The sequence below is a fragment of the Silurus aristotelis genome (genome assembly GCF_946808225.1).
Source record: "Silurus aristotelis genome assembly, chromosome: 2".
Lineage (NCBI taxonomy): Eukaryota > Metazoa > Chordata > Actinopteri > Siluriformes > Siluridae > Silurus > Silurus aristotelis.
Window position 1 is genome coordinate 7767019 of NC_139575.1, and position 21928 is coordinate 7788946.

The 21928-nt window shown below is 37.8% G+C and overlaps 1 protein-coding gene across 1 annotated transcript in view; it reads left to right on the top strand.

Annotated features, from left to right (window-relative positions):
• Nucleotides 1-330: 330 nt before the first annotated feature.
• The window catches only part of brinp3a.2 (bone morphogenetic protein/retinoic acid inducible neural-specific 3a, tandem duplicate 2), a 74866-nt gene continuing 53268 nt past the window's right edge, over nucleotides 331-21928 (top strand). The window contains exon 1 of the mRNA XM_083566966.1: nucleotides 331-1219. The gene's annotated coding sequence lies outside the window, so the exon portion shown is untranslated. The remainder of the gene's footprint in view (nucleotides 1220-21928) is intronic.

Genomic DNA, 21928 nt, shown 5'->3' on the forward strand with positions numbered 1-21928 from the left:
TTGGGCCCTTGAGCAAGGCCCTTAACCCTCTGTGTTCCAGGGGCGCCGTTTCATGGCTGACCCTGTGCTCTGACCGCAGTTGCTGAGCAAGCTGGGATATGTGAAGAACGAATTACACTGTGCTGTAATGTATATGTGACAAAGGCTATTCTATTCTATTCTATTCTATTCTATTCTATTCTATTCTATTCTATTCTATTCTATGTAACTCCACCAGTTCCACCATAGGAGGTTGATGGGAGAAAAAAAGAAAAGAGATCTCAAGAAAAACCATGGGACTATGCTGAAAAGAAAGAAGAGAATACTCCTATAGCCCTATCCCAGTTCCCTAGAGAACCTGGAGCTCTGTGGAGGAGTCAATACTTGGATCATTCTATTTTATTCACACGGTTGCGCTACACATGTGATCTACAAGTAGCACATGGATACTGTATATAGACGACTATGTGGCATTTTATGGGCAATGCAAAACCCAGCATTCCTGCAGAAAAAAGGATCTTCAGCTCGGAGTCATTATCATTCCTGCCTCGTCAACGCTCTTGCCGGTCTTCATGCGCCAGAAGCCCGTTACAGAGGACTACTTGTGCTTTAAACATGTGACTAAGCGTGAGAGGGGGCGACGAAAGACCTCGCACCCGCGTCTACTGGCGACTCAAATGCGTCTCTCTCTATCTCGCTCTCTCTCTCTCACATACACACACACACACACACGGGTGCGCGCGCGCACACACACACACACACACACACACACACAATCCCGGAGTGGTAGGGTCAGGAATTGAAGCGCTTTCTGCTGACTTTCCAACGGAATATCCAAGACTGGAGTTTACGCACGAACCTCTGATTCTTCCATCCGTCTCCAAGCTTGGACCATTTTTTTTTTTTTCATAGGATATCTTTTATTTAAATTTTTTTTTTTTCCCTTTAAGAAAGATTGGATCGTTTTCCCAGGAACATTCATCATGGAGAGCATCATGGATGCGGTTCCTTACCAAAGTTGGCCAGCGTGCGGGAGCGCGAGCGCGGACTGAAAAAAGCGCATTTGGTTTCGGCTCGGATGTGAACTCATTAGCGCGCGCGCGCGTCCTTCATCTCTCCAAGCGCGACGATCACGCAGTCCAGAAAGAGGGTCCCGTTAAAACCGGACATGGCTGATGAGCAAATATGGAGCACGGACGGGACGCGCGCAGTTTAACTTTGAATGGGGCTCTTTGTCGGGGTGAGTTTTGACAATCTTCCACCCCCAAAATCTCGTTAGTCCATGCATCAGTTTTTTATTATTATTCAATTTACTCTGTGACTTCATCCTGCCTGATGCTACTATTCACGACAATGCATAAGCTGCCCGAATAAAAATCCATGATCAAAAGAAAAAAAAAATCCACCTTATGATTGGAACCTTATAGTAAACCACATTTATAGTTTTGATTTATTTATTTCATTGAGTTTTAACACAGAAAGCCAACCTGGTCTCGATCCAACATCTGGAAACGTGCATGCTTCAGCAGGTAACTGATCTCGATCCCAAGTGGTGTTACTGTGAATCTGATCTAACGTGATCCAGAAACCATTAGTAAAGATCCCATGCCTTTATCTCATTCCAGTGTAGCCATTGCATGCATGAGTGCAAGCAGACATGATTATACTACTATTACACATCTTACCTGAGTATGTCTATATGATAAGATATGATGGTATAATATATGCTATATATCAATGCTGTACATTTTCTTTTAGTCTCACTCTATGACCCTCTGTTCCAGTCTTGATTCTCAATTCAGTTGCTTTTTTGGCATTACTGCATACAATGCATTGCTTTTAAATCAATAAGGAAATAATGAAGACATTACCAATAAAGAAACACCATGATGAATAAGTAGATGCAAAAGGAATAATTACAATGGGTTTATTAATTTTAACAAAAGTATGATATTAGAAGCTAGAAATGAAAGTCTATCTATCTATCTATCTATCTGTCTGTCTGTCTGTCTGTCTGTCTGTCTGTCTGTCTGTCTGTCTGTCTGTCTGTCTATCTATCTATCTATCTATCTATCTATCTATCTATCTATCTATCTATCTATCTGCTGTTTCTATCTGTCTTACACTCAAATACACATACAATCTCTCTCTCTCTCTCTCTCTCTCTCTCTCTCTCTCTCTCTCTCTCTCTCTCTCTCTCTCTCTCTCTCTCTCACACACACACACACACACACACACACACACACACACACACACTTTGTTGATATTCCTCCAGACGTCCAAATACCCAACAGGGAAGAGATGACTTGTGTCAAGTGTAAGTGATGCATGAAGTACAAGCTTGAAACTTCCCAAACAGCACGTGTCCAGTGACCGATTTATTTAAATATACTCTTTTAAGTCACAGTGAGTGGTGCGGCAGATTGCTAGCTTAGGAAACTCATATGAATAAAGTGGCCGAAATAAGTCTAGAAAGAAATTAAGCTTTATAAAAGAGTGCACATGGAATAACAATAATAATAAAGCCAATAACAAAAACTAGAGACTCAGGCAAAACCAGTGTTCTGTAGATAAATTGTCTAGATGTGTGAATAAAAATAGTTTAATTGGATGAGAATTCCTGCTGACGGTATAACCTAACATATAATAATATATCATATTCATGAAAAAAGGGATGAAGAGCGGAATCATCAATCACACGCTGGGTATTTATTGGCAGCTCCGTCGAAGGGTGTGTAATAAAGGGATTTGGCAAGATATTGTGCAGTACATCAACTTGGGTTGTCACAGATGGAGCAAAGGCATTGCAGCACACTGTGTGTGATTTTTCTAGCTGATGGTAAGAGCATGGCAGCCAATGCCCGGTGAGGATTTTAGCTAAGTGCTGTTATGTTCCTGTTTATTACACACAGTAGGCTCACTCTTTAACATTCCTCTGATTCCCTCTCAAAGCGTGCACAATTCAAGGCTTAGGTTGCGCTCACTTTTTATTTGTTATTTTTTTATTGAGATTTTGTTAAAAGCAATAAAAGATGGCATTAAGCAACTGTTTTTTTGGCCTGCGCTGAATAACAAGCAAATGAAATACATCAATAACATCAGAAAGAAAATCAATTGTAGAGCACTGTACAGGACCGTTTTATCAGATCTTGGCAGAGGCTCTTAGGGAAGAGCTGGCGTATTTGTAACCTTATTTTTTGTTATCTGTTTGAGTTGTACTAAAAAAAATCTATATTATTCAGATTATAACATACATGCATACATATATTTGTTTCTTTTGTTAAACTGAAAGCCTACACATATTATCAGTGCGTTGTATATTTGCACTAATCCGAGTGTTACCACTATTTAACATCACATAAGTAAGACACTAACACAATTCTAAAGATTTACTGTGATATGAGGGAAATCCAATGTTTAAAGCATTGTATATTCATTATTGCTGTGTATATTGTACACCATAGAGAGTAGGTCTGGGAAATACTGGGTATCTCTTATTGAAACGTGTGTAAAACAATAACCCGATTAATGCTGTGATAAACAGTTGAAGGGCAATAAGGGCTGTTACAATGGCGAGACTGTAGTTTGCTAGAAAAAGTTGTAGCACTGAGCTACAAAAGCCATGCACCTTCACTATAAAAATGCGTTTCAAGCTATTAAAAATATGGCGCTCAAGGTTTTCTGTTGTTATATCACAGTAACCACTGAAAAATCATAGGCGCCAACAATCTGAGATGCCCTTTGAAACAAGTCCTGTAAAATTATAACGTTACAATTGTGCTGGGGTTCACATTTATGCCTTTGCAACTTCTTCGAACGGAAGCAGCGTGAATAAAAAGAAATTATATTCGAATAATAATAATAATAATAATACTTATTTTTTCCACAGTATATCTTCAGAGTGGGCGAAACCCACCGGACACATTAATAAAGTTATGCAAAATATGCATTAACAGAAAACAAACGTTTTCCAACTTACAGTTGTATTTTGCATGTTCTGACTGCAAGATCTATATATATTTTGTAGTTCACCGTTCTGTGTGCAGAAAAAGCCACCAGCACAACTGCAGTGAAAGTCTGGATAATTCATATTCCTTATTGTGGGCACATGTAACAGTGTCTGTGCGCAGCAGAGATAATAGTCTCAACAGGATCTCTGCTATCCCCTTCTTTTGCTTTTAAGAGGTACAAAATGTGTGCACGCCATACAGCATACACAAACACAAACGCTAGCTAACATGGCCCACTTTTCCTCAAGGGCTCATTTAGCCCATTCAGATAGTTGTAGTCAGAGATCAGAAGCCATAAGAGCTGGACAAATGCCCTTCTTAGCCAAGTGAATGTGTCACCCGGTGCCTTGCTGAAGCCCTTTACTTCAAATGGTTATCTACAGGTAAAGTGTCTCTCTAACAAGCCCTCAGATTAATGAATGACTCGTGCGTGAAGGCTCCACTGCGGCTATTGTAAGACATCACAAATCCCAGGGTGAGCGAGTGATTGGCTGAACACGAAGCAGGCAGTCAGGCCTGAGCAGAAGAGAGGCTTTGTGCTGAGCAGCCATAGCCCATTATTTTATGATAATGAGCAAAACTGGCAGATCACTGAATTTGTCCTGACTCTGGGCTTTATGCGAGACATATGAGACCAAAGAAGGGCTTAGGAAGATTGGCTTGCTGATTAGAGCTTTAAAACAATGACTTCCAGGAGCTGTAATGAAGAATGCCCCTAGACTGCAGGTTTTCATGAATGTATCAAAGAAATAGTCTGAATAAAATGGTAATGATGGTTAACACTTTCATGCATAAAATATTATCGTTTAAAAATCCAGATTTTTAGATGATTTTTTAATCAACTAGCAGAAATCCCAATGGGGGGAGTAGTGACTCTAGAATGCCAGTGGAATAAAAATAGGAAGGTAATAGGACATCTGTGTAATGTCTCAGACTAAAACGTATAGTCCATTTGCTAGAGATTTCTATGCCTAAAAATGCCTTTTAAAGTATAACTTTACCAGTTGTAGAACTAAATCTATTTCATACTTTTGACCTTACTGTGACCTTGCTTCCGTTTGAATCAAATCCAAAATCTAATCAGTTTTTCTTCATCTTGCAATAAAAAAATCAATATAAATGTTGGGTGGATGGAGAAATAGACTGACAAATCCAGGGACAATAAATAAGAAACAAAACAAAACAAAACAAAACAAAACAAAACAGACTGCCCCCACCAGTAGGTGGGGACATTAATGGAAAAGGATTGCAAATAGTAATTAATTGTAACATTAAACTATAACTGGGTAAAAAGTCTTATGTTTCAAGTTACTCATCAATAATTACACTTTATATTTCTATACACATTTACATTTGTGGCATTTAGCAGACGCTCTTATCCAGAGCGACGTACAAAAGTGCTTTGAGTCTCTAGTAATAAATAAATCTACACTGGTACACCAGATTACTAACTTAATATAAATATAACTCTTGAATTCTACAAACTTGGAAAGTGCTAATTTAAGTGTTTGAGGAAGAGGTAGGTCTTCAGTCATCGCTTGAAGATAGCCAGGGACTCCGCTGTACGGACATCTAGGGGAAGTTCATTCCACCACATCGGTGCCAGAACAGAGAAGAGCCTTGAAGTGTACTTACCTCTCATTTTGAGAGAAGGTGGTACCAGTCGAGCAGTGCTGGAGGATCTCAGACAGCGTGGTGCAGTGCGAGATGTGATGAGGTTTCTGAGGTAAGATGGTGCTGGTCCATTTTTGGCCTTGTAGGCAAGCATCAGTGTTTTGAATCTGATATGTGCAGCTACTGGAAGCCAGTGAAGGGAGCGCAGCAGAGAGTTGTAGAGACAAGAGACTGAACAAGCACCTGGGCAGCCTGTGTGGACTGAAATAATCGAATCTTTCGGATATTGTAGAAAAGAAATCGACAGGAGCGAGCTACATTAGCGACATGTGAGAAGAAGGACAGTTCATTGTCCATAGTTACCCCAAGGTTACGAGCAGTGTCTAAAGGGGAGAGCAAAGAGTCATGAAGAGTTAATATATACACAATATGGACAAAAGTACTGGGTTAATTCACTTTTTTTTTAGCCATATGTGGGTCTTTCACAAATGTTGGAGGTACACGATTGTATTAGATGCCTTTGAATGTGGTAGCATTACATTTTCCTTTCACTTGAGTTAGTAAACCAAAACCTGTTTCAGCATGGCAATGTGCACAAAGTGAGCTTCATGAAGATATGGTTTACATGGGTTGGAGTGGAAGATCTAGAATGGCCTGCTCTAAAGCTCTGACCTCAACTCTGCTGAACACATTTGCGATGAACCTCCTCACCATACATTAATAGCTGACTTTATTAATGCCCTGGCAAATCTCCACAACCAGATTTTAAAACAAATGGAAAATCTTCCCAGATAATGAGGTTAATTTTAACAGGAAATGGGACTAAGTGTGGAATAGGATGTTCAGAAAGCACATACCAATCTTATGGTCTGGTGTTCACAAACGTTTGTCCATAACGTGTATTTTTTATGCAATTTCTTTGTATAAACCTTAGACAGATGTGTCACTATCGGCCATGTTGGACTAGGAATTGCAGCAACACTAATGGAGTAATAAAAATCAGGATAATGGTGCACATAACATTAGAGTGATCTGGAGGTGATTTATATCCAATACACTATATTTCTTAAAGTCTTCAAATAAATGCACAGCCTTCATGAAAAAAGGCTGAAAGTATGTAGCAGATTTGCTATTGGAAAAAAGTCACAAATATGGTGGAAAACAACAATAATCTTTCTTTGTGTCTAATTCAAAATGCATTTTAGGTCTAAAAGCAGTTGCTTAACCTGTAAAAGCTTAGGGGTGATTCAGAGGACGCCTATGTCAATAAAAATGATCACAAACAACCCTAAATGGCTGGCCACCATTTAATGGCACTATTGAGTTAATGTGTTTGAAATATTTCATACCAACAAGCTTTTAAACGGTATTGTCTCAATTGCTGGAGGATCACAGTTATTGTGGAGTCACTTAGAAAAGCAGCCGCTTCATTTATAAGACAAGTAATTAAGTACCAATAGAGAGCAATGCTTTGCCGTCTCTCTGCTATTTGGCCATATTTAACCATTTATACATCTCTCCAGATGGCACATCGTCCACAAGTGATTTGTTTTAGATGTAAACAAATTGCCAAGACATGGCAACATGGCCACAGTTAACTAGGGCTATAAGAAAATCCATACGCAATTTAAATGCAATGTAAAATCCCTGAATATCCATTTATTCGTTAAAGAAAATGTAGCATGCATATACAGTCACTGAAAAAGAAAGTACACACCCTATTGATTGGAAATAATGATTTTGTACCCAATGACAATTGTGTGGTCAAATTACTTCAAATGACGCATTTTTTATACAAAAAAAATGTATAAAAAAAAAAATATCAATGTCGTAATGTTTTCACCAAAACGGGTGGGATATATACTGTTTATATATATTTGCTAAAGATTTAAATAGAATTAAAGTCAGATCTTTCCTTTTTTTAGCCATGTCAATTTGCTGGTGTACTTGTGATCATTGTTCTGCCGAATGACCCGGTTTTGTCCAGTTTAAGGTTCTGGACAGATGGCCTCACATTTGTCTGAAGAATATTGTGGTATGTAGTGTTCCAGTTGGTTCATTGACTGCAAATGGACCAGGCGCTCTGGGTGAAAATAAGCTCAGATAGATAGATAGATAGATAGATAGATAGATAGATAGATAGATAGATAGATAGATAGATAGATAGATAGACAGATAGACAGACAGACAGACAGACAGACAGACAGACAGACAGACAGACCATGCTTGACAGCTGTTATAAAGTGTTTGTGGTAATGTGCTTTGTTTGCTTTTCAATAAACATGAAACTGTTTCACGATGATCAAACATATTCATCTTGCTTTCATCTGACCAAAGCGTATCATTCCAAAACTTTTATGGTTGGTTCATAAATCTAAAATTTCTGAAGGAGAAGGTGTTTGACTTTCCTAGTCACAACAAGAAACCCATCCTTTTTCTGTTTTTCTGATTGTATTGTCCTGACTATAAATGTTTAAAGTGCTTACAGAGATCTGTAGATCACATCATGTAGCTCTTTGGATTTTACTTTGTATCTCTTAGTATTAAACGGTCTGACCTTGGACTCAATCCGCAGAGACTCGCACACTTGGGCAAAATGGCCACTGTTTTGAAGGGTCTTCATTTATAAACTGTCCTTTTCACTGTAGAGTTGTGGATTTCCAACTGTTTGGAGATGTCCTTAAGACCTTTCCTGAATTACGAGCTGCAACAGTTATGTCTTGGTCCCATAACTGATGCCCTGATTTTGGAATGATGTAGACACCAATGTGAGTGTTTCAGAAAGACAAACTGCAATGTAATCACAGTTAATGATGAATAACTAATCTTGTGCATTTCACAAAATAGACCTACCTGCTAATTATTCTCTTTAGTGCTTGTGGAAATATTAGGAATCAGGAAGCGTGTCATTATTTTTTTCTGAACATTGGTTTACTTTATTTGGGAAAAAAATTAAGTTTCGATTGTGTGTTACATGAGTTTATTTGTTCGTTTATATTAAATAGTTCTTCTTCTTCTTCTTCTTTCGGCTGCTCCCATTAGGGGTCGCCACAGCGGATCATCCGTCTCCATACCACCCTGTCCTCTATATCTGCCTCTTTTACACCAACTACCTGCATGTCTTCCCTCACCACATCCATGAACCTCCTCCTTGGCCTTCCTCTTTTCCTCCTACCTGGTGGCTCCATCTTCAGCATTTTTCTACCAATATAATTCATGTCCCTTCTCTGCACATGTCCAAACCATCTCAATCTCGCCTCCCTCATCTTGTCACCAAAACATCCTACATGTGCTGTCCCTCTAATAAACTCATTTCTAATCTTGTTCATCCTCGTCACTCCCAACGAAAACCTCAACATCTTCAGCTCTGCTACCTCCAGCTCCACCTCCTGTTTTTTACTCAATGCCACTGTCTCTAATCCATACAACATCGCAGGTCTCACCACAGTCCTATAAACTTTCCCTTTCATTCTTGCAGATACTCTTCTATCACAAATCACTCCTGTCACTCTTCTCCACCCACTCCACCCTGCCTGCACTCTTTTCTTTACTTCCCTAACACACTCTCCATTACTTTGCACTGTTGACCCCAGGTACCTAAACTCCTCCACCTTCTCCACCTCTTCTCCCTGCAACCGCATCACTCCACTGCCCTCCCTCTCATTCACACACATGTACTCTGTCTTACTCCTACTGACTTTCATTCCCCTTCTCTCCAGCGCATATCTCCACCTCTCCAGGCTCTTCTCAATTTGCTCTCTACTCTCACCACAAATCACAATATCATCTGCAAACATCATAGTCCAGGGAGACTTCTGTCTGACCTCGTCCGTCAACCTGTCCATCACCACTGCAAACAGGAAAGGGCTCAGGGCCGATCCTTGATGCAGTCCAACCTTCACCCTGAACCAGTCTGTCGTACCTACTGCACACTTTACTGCTGTCACACTGTCCTCATACATGTCCTGCACCACCCTCACATACTTCTCTGACACACCTGACTTCCTCATACAATACCACAACTCCTCTCTCGGCACCCTGTCGTACGCTTTCTCTAAATCCACAAATACACAATGCAGCTCCTTCTGTCCTTCTCTATACTTCTCCATCAACATCCTCAAAGCAAATAAGGCATCTGTGGTGCTCTTCCTCGGCATGAAACCATACTGTTGCTCACAGATGGTCACCTCTTCTCTCAGCCTGGCTTCCACTACTCTTTCCCATAACTTCATGGTGTGACTGATCAACTTAATTCCCCTGTAGTTACTGCAGGTCTGCACATCTCCCTTATGCTCAAAGATCGGTACCAGCACACTTCTTCTCCATTCCCCAGGCATTCTCTCCCCTTCCAGAATCCTGTTAAACAATCTGGTTAAAAACTCCACTGCCATCTCTCCTAAACATCTCCACGCTTCTACCGGTATGTCATCTGGTCCAACCGACTTTCCATTCTTCATCCTCTTAATCGCTGCTCTCACTTCCTCCTTACTAAACCTATCTACATCCTGCTTCACCAACTCCACATCCTCCAACCTTCTCTCTCTCTGATTTTCCTCATTCATCAGCTGCTCAAAATACTCCCTCCATCTTCTCAACACACTCTCCTCACTAGTCAACACATTTCCCTCTCCATCCTTTATTGCTCTAACTTGCAGTACATCCTTCCCAGCTCGGTCCCTCTGCTTGGCCAATCGGTATAAATCCTTTTCTCCTTCCTTAGTGTCCAACCTCTTATACAGTTCCTCATATGCCTTTTCCTTGGCTTTCGCCACATCCCTTTTAACCTGCTGCCGCATCTCCTTGTACTCCTGCCTACTCTTCTCATCACTCTGTCGATCCCACTTCTGTTTTGCCAATCTCTTTCCCCTAATGCTCTCCTGCACTTCCTCATTCCACCACCACGTCTCCTTGTCTTGCTTTCTATTTCCAGATGTCACACCAAGTACTTTTCTAGCTGCCTCCCTCATCACTCCTGCAGTAGTTGCCCAATCATCCGGCACCTCTTCACCACCACCAAGCCCCTGTCTGACCTCTTCCCTGAACCTCACACTACACTCTTCCTCCTTCAGTTTCCATCATCTTATTCTTCTTTCTAACCTTACTTTCCTCCTCTTCTTCTTCGCCTCCAAAACCATCCTACAGACCACCATCCGATGCTGTCTAGCTACACTGTCCCCCGCCAACACCTTACAGTCTCCAATCTCCTTCAGGTTGCATCTCCTACACAGAAGATAATCCACCTGTGTGCACCTTCCTCCACTCTTATACGTCACCCTTTGATCCTCCTTCTTCTTAAAATACGTGTTCACCACTGCCATTTCCATCCTTTTAGCAAAATCTACCACCATCTGCCCTTCCACATTCCTCTCCTTAAAACCATACCTACCCATCACCTCCTCATCACCTCTGTTCCCTTCACCTACATGCCCATTAAAGTCTGCCCCAATCACCAATCGTTCTTTCCTAGGTACACCATCTACCACTTCATCTAATTCACTCCAGAATCTTTCTTTCTCCTCCATCTCACAGCCAACTTGTGGAGCATAGGCACTGATGACATTTATCATCATCCCTTCAACTTCCACCTTCACGATCATCACCCTATCAGAAACTCTCTTCACCTCCACTACACTCTTACTGTACGCTTCCTTCAGAATCACCCCTACACCATTTCTCTTCCCATCCACACCATGATAAAACAGTTTAAACCCACCTCCAATGTTCCTGGCCTTACTCCCTTTCCACTTGGTCTCCTGAACACACAACACATCTACCTTTCTCCTCTCCATCATATCAGCTATCTCTCTCCCTTTACCCGTCATAGTACCAACATTTAAAGTACCAACCCGAACCTCTACTCTCCTACACTGCTCCTTTTCCTGCCATCTCTGTAGACGCCTTCCTCCTCTCCTTCTCCTCCTTCGGCCAACAGTAGCCCAATTTCCACCGGTACCCTGTCGGCTAACGATACCTGTGGCGGTCGTTGTTAACCCGGGCCTCGACCGATCCGGTATGAAATTCTCATTTGTGATCCGCATATTTGATTTGGCACATGTTTTACGCTGGATGCCCTTCCTAACGCAACCCTCCCCATTTACCCGGGCTTGGGACCGGCACTAAGAGTACACTGGCTTGTGCCCCCCTAATGGCTGGGTTTTATATTAAATAGTTAAAACCACATAATAGTTTTTTGCCCCGATACATAGAACATAGAACTAAAGGAGTACTTTCTTTCCCCTATATAACTGTACACTGTGAAGCTGAATATTTTTTCATGTGAGCATGTCAATTTTCATTTTTAATTATAAAAAAATTTTCTGTTAATTTATTACCCCCAAAGGGTTTTTCTCAATTCTGTGTTAACTATGAGAGTGTTTATTCAGCGTACGTCTTCTGGGCAGATGGCCTAACATTTGTCTTAAAAATATTCTGGTATGAAGTCCTGTGGCTTAAATACAAGCTCAAATCATACCGCCTCCAACACCATGCTTGACAGTTGGTGTGAGGTGTTTGTGGCGATATGCTGTGTTTGATTGTTATTAAAACTTTACACCAGAACTTTTTTATGGGTTATTAATAAATGTATGATTTGTGATTTAAGATCTTCTGCAATGAGCTTGGTTTACCATTTAGCATTGATGTTTTTTTTTTTTCTCAGAAACTCCGCCCAAAATATAACGAATATTAACAAATCCCATTATTACATTAATTTTAAGAATTTCTTTGTTAAAAAAGAAAAAAGAGTGTCATCATAAACAAAGTGATTATGGTCCCAGGACTCTATGAAAATATTTTGGCAGATTATTATGTATAGAGGTTGCATGAATATTCATTTATAGTTCTTAAGTAGCAATCAAACGTACTCAACTGATCATGTTTTTTAAATAGTTAAAGAAAAAAATGGATTATTACAGTTAAATGTTAATAGCCATCAGAAAATAACAATAATAATGAAATGTCAAACCACTCTTTCAGAGCCTTCAACAGATTACAAAATACATTTTACAGTATGTTAGGTGAGAGTTGTTTAAAATAATAGCCTTTATAACATTTTCCACATGTGGATGACACACACACAGCTTGATTTCTTGATTCTAAAGCACAGAGTGCACAGCATGGAAGCTTGTATCCTTCAACAGCAGCAACTGGGAGCTTTTTCCAGGCCAATAATGACCCAGGACTTGAAGTGTCATGTTCAACTCAAGCCTTAGTAGTGTCACTGTCACCCTAAACTATGTGAGTGGGATTAGCTAGTGATGCTCATGCAGTGGTCTCGATGGAATTCACCAGGCCACAGTTCAACGATTTTATTTACATTTTTTCTAAGCTTTAAAGCACAACAACAATAACTGGTGGAGCAGACAGGATTAGTGAGAGTTCCTTTGAGAACTAATGAGATGAACAAAATAGCTTTGCCTCCATGTTTGCACTTAACCCTAAGGGCAATATCAAATGAAAGGAGCATATTTTGCAATTACTTCAGAAATGACATTAGATTAAGAAAGTATATTTGAACTGCTTTGTTTCACCATTTGAGTATATTTATTTACTTTATTTCTCATCAATAAATTCTTCTATTAAATACTTATGATAACTTGATTAAATTCACGTGACGATACATCATTAATATGTTAGTAGCAATAAAACATATTTAGCTTGACTGCATTTCTTTATTACATATCTTTAGGCTAATCAACATCTGGTTAAAACGAGTGTAGGTATTAGTTAACCAGCTGATGCAAACTCTAGTATGTGCTTATGTAATGATGCTCTAACGCATCTTTTGGTGCATAATGAAACCTCAAATGTTATGAAACGTTCGCTTCACAAAAAAAGACAGGTATGATTGCGCTGCATTAAAGCGGTTTGCTTTAAATGTCACAAATGAACCTTAACAATCATCACCCTCGAGGGCACTGTGGGCGGCTTGCACCATTTTCACTAGGTCTTGCTGGTCATAGATATATTTTTTTGAGAAATCTTTTTAAAACATATATGTGCACTTTACTAAGTTTTATAGGCTTTTCCCTATTCCACTTCTGTAACCCGCACTATGATATGCAGCCGAATAAAAATGGAAAACGAAAAACTTCATGAGCACAGAACCGCAATAATTAAAAATCCTGTTTCATTACCGCTCCTAACCACAAGCTAAACGGTTTGTTTTATTAGAGGAATAATCAGGACTTTGTCACGTTACACACTTTTCCTTTAATTCAATGAACTCTTCCATTTAATACTCATGCTTAATTGATTTAATTCACTGCATCGTGTGACAATACATCGTTTTTTTTTTTTTTTAACAGTAGCAATAAGAGATATTTATAATGCAGCTTACATGATGCAATTTGATGCATGGATAATCTTATAATATACCGTCTTGCGAAAAAAAGACAAATATATATATATATATATATATATATATATATATATATATATATATATATATATATATATATATATATATATATATATATATATATATATGCAGTACAGGAGACTGAAGAAAAAAACTGCAGATTGCTTCCAGATCCAATTGTGTTGGTTTTTTTTTTTTTTTACTTATAATTATAAATAAAACTACATAATATATTAATTTCGCCACACACTTATTTTTTTTCTCCTTTCAAATTCATTATTGATGATAATTAAGAGTTGCAACGCTTTAGTTCAGCGCTTCACTTTGTATCTGGGCTTTCGTGCTTATTTATTTATCTGTGTATTTATTTATTTATTTATTTATGATCTCGCAAGCTATTTGTTCTCAAAACAGCAGCTAGATTAGACAGCGTATCTGATGCAATATTTATTGAATTACATGGTGGCCAAATAATACCAACGTTTCATTTACTCTGCTTTATTGCTTTTCGTTTGAACATCCTTTTTTTTTTTTTTTGCTACCTGTGCATATCTTCTGTAGATGTTTATCCTCATTTGTCTTGATTACACCTTTCAGTCGAATTATTGTGCAAATCTCTCTACACAGACAGTAATGATGAAGAAAAACATTGCATTACACTACTTGTAGACTTTCAACTAAGTCCATCAAGATCTATCAGTGCCAAAGGTTTTTCTTTTTTTTTTTTCCTCCATAAGATATACTGGAACAGACGATCAAAAGCAGCCCACACACTTGTTCTTGTTCTTGTTTTATCTTCTAAATATCGCTCAATTAAATACCTTTGAGAACTCGCAAGCTTCTTTACAGCCATTTAGAAAGAACGAAAGGGAAAATAAAAAGTTCACTGTCATTTATCTGGTACTGGCATGAATCTCCTGTGTGAGTCAAAGCTAACCTGTGTGGGTAGGTGCTGATGGCTGGTGAACATGGGCCAGAAGTGATTTCTGAGTTAAAGAAAGAAGAGAGAATGAGAAACGCAACGGTTTTCTTTTTTTCCTGTATATAGTCAGACAGTGTTGCATAAAAATTGTTTATGGTCAGCAGTGACTGGTATAAAAGTGCTATCAGGTCTCAGCCTCTCTATCTTTTATGGATAAAGAGATATCAGTATAAGTTGTTCATTATTGGTATCTACTTCAGATTATTTGCTCCAAACTTGTCTCTGTAGGGTGGATTGTTTTTTCTGCAATCAATTAATATGACAAACAAAATGAAAAAGAAGCAAGTGTGGGGTTGATTTCTTTCTGTCCCTGACTGTAGATTTAGCCTATCACTGACAATCATGTCAGATGATTCCACAAAGTACAACTTGCCCAAAAGTTGGTTTTAAGAGGTTAACCCTAAGAGGTTAATTTATCTCCTACGTTGCATTGAAGCCTGTATTTAATTTTTTCCATCATTTCCACTTTACATTTAAGTTGTCCCACCATTTTCTTCATGTTCATACGTATGTCTGGAGCTGCAATTTTTTTTAACCACACAATGTAGTTCTTTTATTTGCCATAGAATGTCTGTGCAAGACTAATGTATTTAAGCCCGAATCACTCACAAATCCATAACACGTCTTCAGGAGTGTTTAAAAGGGTGTGTGATTGAAAATATATTAATGTAAGAAATGAATGTAAATGAGCTTGATTATTTACTCTTTATAATAATAGAGAATAAAAGCGTCCCCCAGATGCCATCAGTGTAAATGTAAATGCATTTTTCTCCCAAATGTCTTCAGAGGAGAATGCATATATTCTAAGCTCACATTGTTCCATTATAATACAAATTATAGAAGGATAGAAGACTAAATCCAGCTCTACCTTAGGGCACTTATTTTACCAGACACTTATTTCGCACTGCACCAACTGGTCCCACCATCTCACAGGGTACAAAGAAAGGCATGCTTCAAGATTCGTTTTTGTTCTGGCACATAGATGATGGAAAAAACTTACACTTGATGTCCAAAGAGCTGAATCACTACCAGTATTTAAAGATTTTTAAAAACCTCTTCCAGCAGTATTTAAATGAGCCCTTCTGCTATTAAACACAAGTTTATCTGAGACCTTATGAACCAGTATCAACCTGTTTTTATTGATAGACACTTCAATGCACTTTTGTACGTCTTTGGAGCTCTAAATAATGGCATCTTCACAATGCAATAAATGTAAATTCATTTGTTCATACAGTATGTAGTAGTTAGAAGAAACAGAACCCGGACCTTTTACAGCATTCTGTACTTAAGAACATGTACAAGTATGTGTATTTCATTATTTTGGGGAAACTTTGACTTCATTGCATATTAATGCACAATATTTTACTTTTAACTCCTATATATTTCAGGGGGAAAAACCAAACAAAAAAAAAGGCTGTTTCTCTTGGAGCGAATACATAAATTGTGTTAAATGAGAAGCTAGAGTCGCGAGACCTGGAGCGTAACCTTACAGTTCTGGTCAGAGTTTCATGGAGTTCTTTCACTGTAAAAAAATATACAGCTCGCTTCTTGGAATAGAGTTTTATATTTTCTTCTTGGAAGAGTCTTTTATGGGATTTTCTGTTTAGTTTATTATAGTTCTCATGAATCAGTATTTATACTTTTAAAAGCTTAATAACGATTAAAAAAATAAGGTTTTTCTACTTTTGCTCACGTAGAAATGTGAAAGGGGGAACGTTTACTTTTACTGGAGTTATATGTACTGTAAGCAGTGGATTTGCTTCACTTCATCCACCACTGATTTCTTGTATTTTTTTTGTGTATGTTAAGGGGCCATGCTGAGGGGTGGTTGGTGGTGCCTGGGATTTGGGTGACTGCAGTATCAAAGTCTGATTATTTTCTTCACATCAGGACAACTGTTTTTATGTGGATTCAGGAAGAGCCATTGTAGCAATGCTAACAGGCTAATTAAATTTTTGAATGCTTCCTACAATTACAACTATTTATAAATTTTAAATGAACTATGTATGAGTGTGCTATTGAGGGTATGTTTATATAGTTATGCTTGTTATCTAAAGTATTTCAAATATAAAGCTGTCAATGTAAAATAGTGAATAGTTTAAAGAGAAGCTAGCAAACTAGATTCAGGCAATAGTTAGCAACATCAAGTGACTTCAGCTTACACTCTAGATATAGACAGAAGGTGAAATCTTATATACATGCTCTTGGAATGCAGTTGCAGTTTTGTGGGTAAAGCTGGAGCAGGTCAAAAATGATTTCAGCATAATTCAGGAAGGGAAAGTGACACTGCATTTGTACTGGTTGAATTGATAAGCTAGCAGGCTAGTTTTCTTATTTTTCTTATTTTGGGATTTGAATTTGTGACCTTACATAATGTTATAAAATCATGTTAAATTTGAAATGTCAGATTTAATATGCAATTAGCTAACAAGGTGTCTTGGTTTGAACTTTCCATTGCATTAGCTGCCGTACCACAACTGCTAAATATATTGATCACTTACACTAGCAATAATTACTATAGATTGTACAGTGACCTAAGTGTTGTAGTTACAAGAGCAAATGTAAATCTGGTTCTCCAGAATTGATGAGGTTAAGATATTGTGTAAAATATTCTATTGTGCCACAGAGACATGCAAAAATATAATTATTTGTAAGTTCGCCCAAATAGAATTTCCTTAATTATTTATACCCTAACAGGCTTATTCTTTGTGGAAATAATCAAGCGTATTTTGCAAAGAGAAATAGGACTGGTCTCATAAGGCTCTGACCTATTTAAATACTTATACAAAAGGGATTGACCTAAATGTATAATATATTGTTATCCTGATTACAAGTATGCACGTGCTATTTTTATCCAGTTATTTGTGCATCCGATATTATCAGCATGTCTTAATAATTAGGAAATACCCCCATACTTAATTTTAGCACAGTAAAATTCAAGTGTACTGCATTCGTCTTTTTCAGGTTCTTTATTTTTGTACTTCATCTATTTAGTTTTTTGGACACCTGACCATAAAATGTGCTTTTTGAACATCCCATTCCATATTTACTCTACATGCAGCAGGAGGCTGCAATATTCTCCCCTATTCTGGGATGATGGTCCATTAGATTTTAGAGTGTGTTGTGGAGAATTGTGCTCATTCACCTACAAGGGTACTGATGTAGGGTGAGGTGAGGAGGCCTGGGGTGCAGCCAGTGTTCCAATTCATCCCAAAGGTGTTTAATAGGGTTGAGGCCTGAGCTCTATAGCAGGCCATTCAAGATCTTCCACTCCAACCCGATTCAACCTAAACCATATATTTATGGTGTTCCTTTTGTGAACAGGGACACTATGATTCTGAAACAGGTTTTAGATCTCTTGTTTATATAAGGGGAAATTTAATGCTTCCAGAAACATCCTTTACAATTATGAGACTCCAACTTTGAGGTAACACACTTTGGGGAGCAACATATGGCTAGAAAAGTCATGTGTCCCATTACTTTTGTCCATATACCTAAGTGTATTTATATAAAATCTCTCTCTCTCTCTCTCTCTCTCTCTCTCTCTCTCTCTCTCTCTCTCTCTCTCTCTCTCTCTCTCTCTCTCTCTTTCTTTTTATAACAAAATAATTTTCAGTCTTTTTTCGAACTGTAAATTACACAACTAGTCACATTGCTCATTAAACAAAATTTGCATAGTTTTTATCAAATACAAATAGCTTTTTTTTTAGCCAATTGGACAGTCATTCAAATAATATTTTTTTCCCTTTCAATACAAATAGCTGTAGTTTCCGATTTTATTTCCACAGAGAAATCACATTTCCTATTTTCAATCACACCAGACTCTATAATTGTTCCTATTTGCCGGAAACAGCAAAGCATATGTTTATAGATTTGCAGGATTATATATGTTACTGAAAGCTAGGTTTTTCAATAAGTGCAATATGTAAGCAATAAAACATTCAATTTCACAAAAGGTAAATAGTGTGTCTTGAAGCGGTTCATGCACCTTATAATACAGAAAACTTCCAACATTTTGCATATTTCTGTTACTTTTTGCACATGTTTAAATGAGTCCATGTAGGTTCAAGGTAACATATTAACTTGACTAAATGTTTACATAAGAATATTTTTTTTTTCTATAACATCTGACTGAATAATCTGCTTAACTAATTCAGTTATACTTTTTAAAGTTTTCTAGTTCAATTAAACATATAAATAGAACAACTATAGAACAGTCTAAATTATAGTACAATATAGTACAATATCAATACCTAATACAGCAATTCATTCTATAAATTGTACAGACATATTCTTGAAATATCAGTAACATCTAATGAAGCTGCTCTCTTTTTATATATATATATATTTTTCGAGGCTAATTAAAATTAAAATTTCCTCTTTTTGCAGCTGAAAAGTAAAACAAAATATGCTATATTAAATTATAAATGAGGATCTGCATCCCTGGATCTGTATCAATGGCTTTTTTATTCATGTCTCATTTATGGTATGGATGCCTGTGGACCATCGTTTGAGCATCTTTGTTGTAGAGGCTTAATATTATTGCAGGAATAAAGAATTCTTTGTAAATGGATGAAATGCGTGAATCACTGGTAGATGCTTGGTCCAAGAAAGTTTGATCGTCATGGAAATTTTACCATCATAGGAGTTTGTCTGCAGTATCAAAGTCTGATCATTTTCTTCACATCAGGACAACTGTTTTTATGTGGATTCAGAAAGAGAATTTGTAGCAATGCAAACAGGCTAATTACATTGTTGAATGCTTCCTATAATTACAACTATTTCTTACATTTTAGGTGTGCTATTGAGGGTATGTTTATAAAGTTATGCTTGTATCTAAAGTATCTAAATTTCAAATATAAAGCTGTCAATATAAAATACTGTATTTTCCGGACTATAAGCAGCTACTTTTTTCCCACTCTTTGAACCACACAGCTTAAACAATGAAGTGGCTAATTTATGGATTTTTCCTGGGTTTTTCCCGGTTTCACAATCTTCATGCTTCCAAACACTGAGCCTAAACAACATAAGACCAATGAAATTGCCGAACGGGTTTAGGTGAACCAATGAAACTCTTTATATTAAATCAGATGCGCTCCCACTGAATCGGGCCGCACCACATCATAAATATGGATGATGTTCCTCTGACGTTTGACCTGCCGCTCACTCGGACTGTCTACAGGAAATGTGAATCATTCGTCACGCTGAAAACAACCGGGCATGAAAAAACACACCTCACCTGTGTTCTAAGCTGCACGGCATCGGGAAAAAAGCTTCACCAATGGTGATTTTTAAACGCACGACGATGCCAAAAGATAAACTCTCGAGAGAAATTGTTGTGAAAGGAAGGAGGAAGACAGTGAACAATGACTTTCTTGGTAGGCTACTGTTTAGATACAAGTGGTGTAACAGACACTGTCTTTCATTAAAGCCTGTGTAAAGTTCATTAGTTTCAGTGTAGACACCTGCGGCTTATAGACAGGTGCGGCGTATTTATGTTCAAAATAAAAATCTTTGTCAAATTCAGTGGGTGCGGCTTATATTTGGGTGCGTTTAATAGTCTGGAAATTACGGTATCTTATAGTTCAAAGAGAAGCTAGCAAACAAGATTCAGGCAAATAGCAACATCAAGTGACTTCAACTTATATACATGCTCTTTTAATGCAGTTGCAGTTTTGTTGTTAAAGTTGGAGCAGGTCAAATGCAAAATGTTTTCAGCATGATTCAGGAAGGGAAAGTGACACTGCATTTGTACTGGTTGAATTAGTGAGCTAGCAGGCTAGTTTACTTATTTTACAAATTAACATTGCATTTAACTGAGTGTTTAGTATATACAGTATTATATGCAGCTTTAAGTCCTGATATGACCGGTAAATGACTCTTTTGATTTTAAATATGACATTATAATGCAGTAATATAATTATTGAAATAACATGAAAGCTCCAGATCCTGGGGTTGCTGGCGGCTGTCTCAGCAACATTTGAAGTGTTTTGCTGTGCTTTTGGAAATCGATCTACTTTAATTTCTGCGAGCGTGTTCATTCCTGGCCTGAGGGAACATCCAACAACAAAGGCCTGATTTTAATTTGCACATCCTGTCATTAAGTCAAGATAGCAATCACACATTGAAAAGGCATACAGAGTGTGGGTGTGGTTTTTTCACTTGTAATTAGAAGGATGTTTAAATGATCTTTTTGAATTGGAGGTTATATGGAAACATCCAGGTTACATGTAAACACCTTTTTATAAAATTATACCTTAATGCATAACAAATTTTTGCCACAGAATTTGTGAGGTGCTCAACAGGCCAAACATGAAATATGAATAATAATAATAATAATAATAATAATAATAATAATAATAATAATAATAGTAATCAACTTGCAATTTTCCTCAAATAGAACATAAACATTCATTTGCCATAAATTAAAAGCACAGAAAAAGAAAAACATCGGGATCATCCAGAGTAACAGTTATTCAGAACAAGTGGCTGTTAAAAATGAAAGGTATGTCTCCTCTGAAGTCCCTTTATCCAAGACTTGCCAGAGCATTGAAAAGCGCTGTGTTCAGGAATGCTAGCTGAGCGGCTGTTGGGTTCCACTGGAGGTGCTTCATCATTATGCATGGAAGAGCACAAACGTCGGTGCTGAAGAATTAGATGTCATGCTGTAAAAAAGACCAGCTTTTACATGTGCTGTAATCACAGAAGCTGTATTGTAGCCCACATTGGAGTGGGTTCGTTTTGTAAACCTGTTCCTCATCTGTTCTGTTACACTGTGCCTTTTTTTAGGAAATCAACAGGAATACGCATAGGGAAAAATGTCTTGGATGACATCCGGATATTTACAAAACTGCTTAGTTTTAGGTTGAACATTTGCTAGAAATAAAAAGGTTTTGCATTATTATTATACAACTACACAAAATGTGGAAGGGAGGGGAAAAAAAGAAGAGTGGATTATAATCTCACCAGAGCAGTGTGAGAATC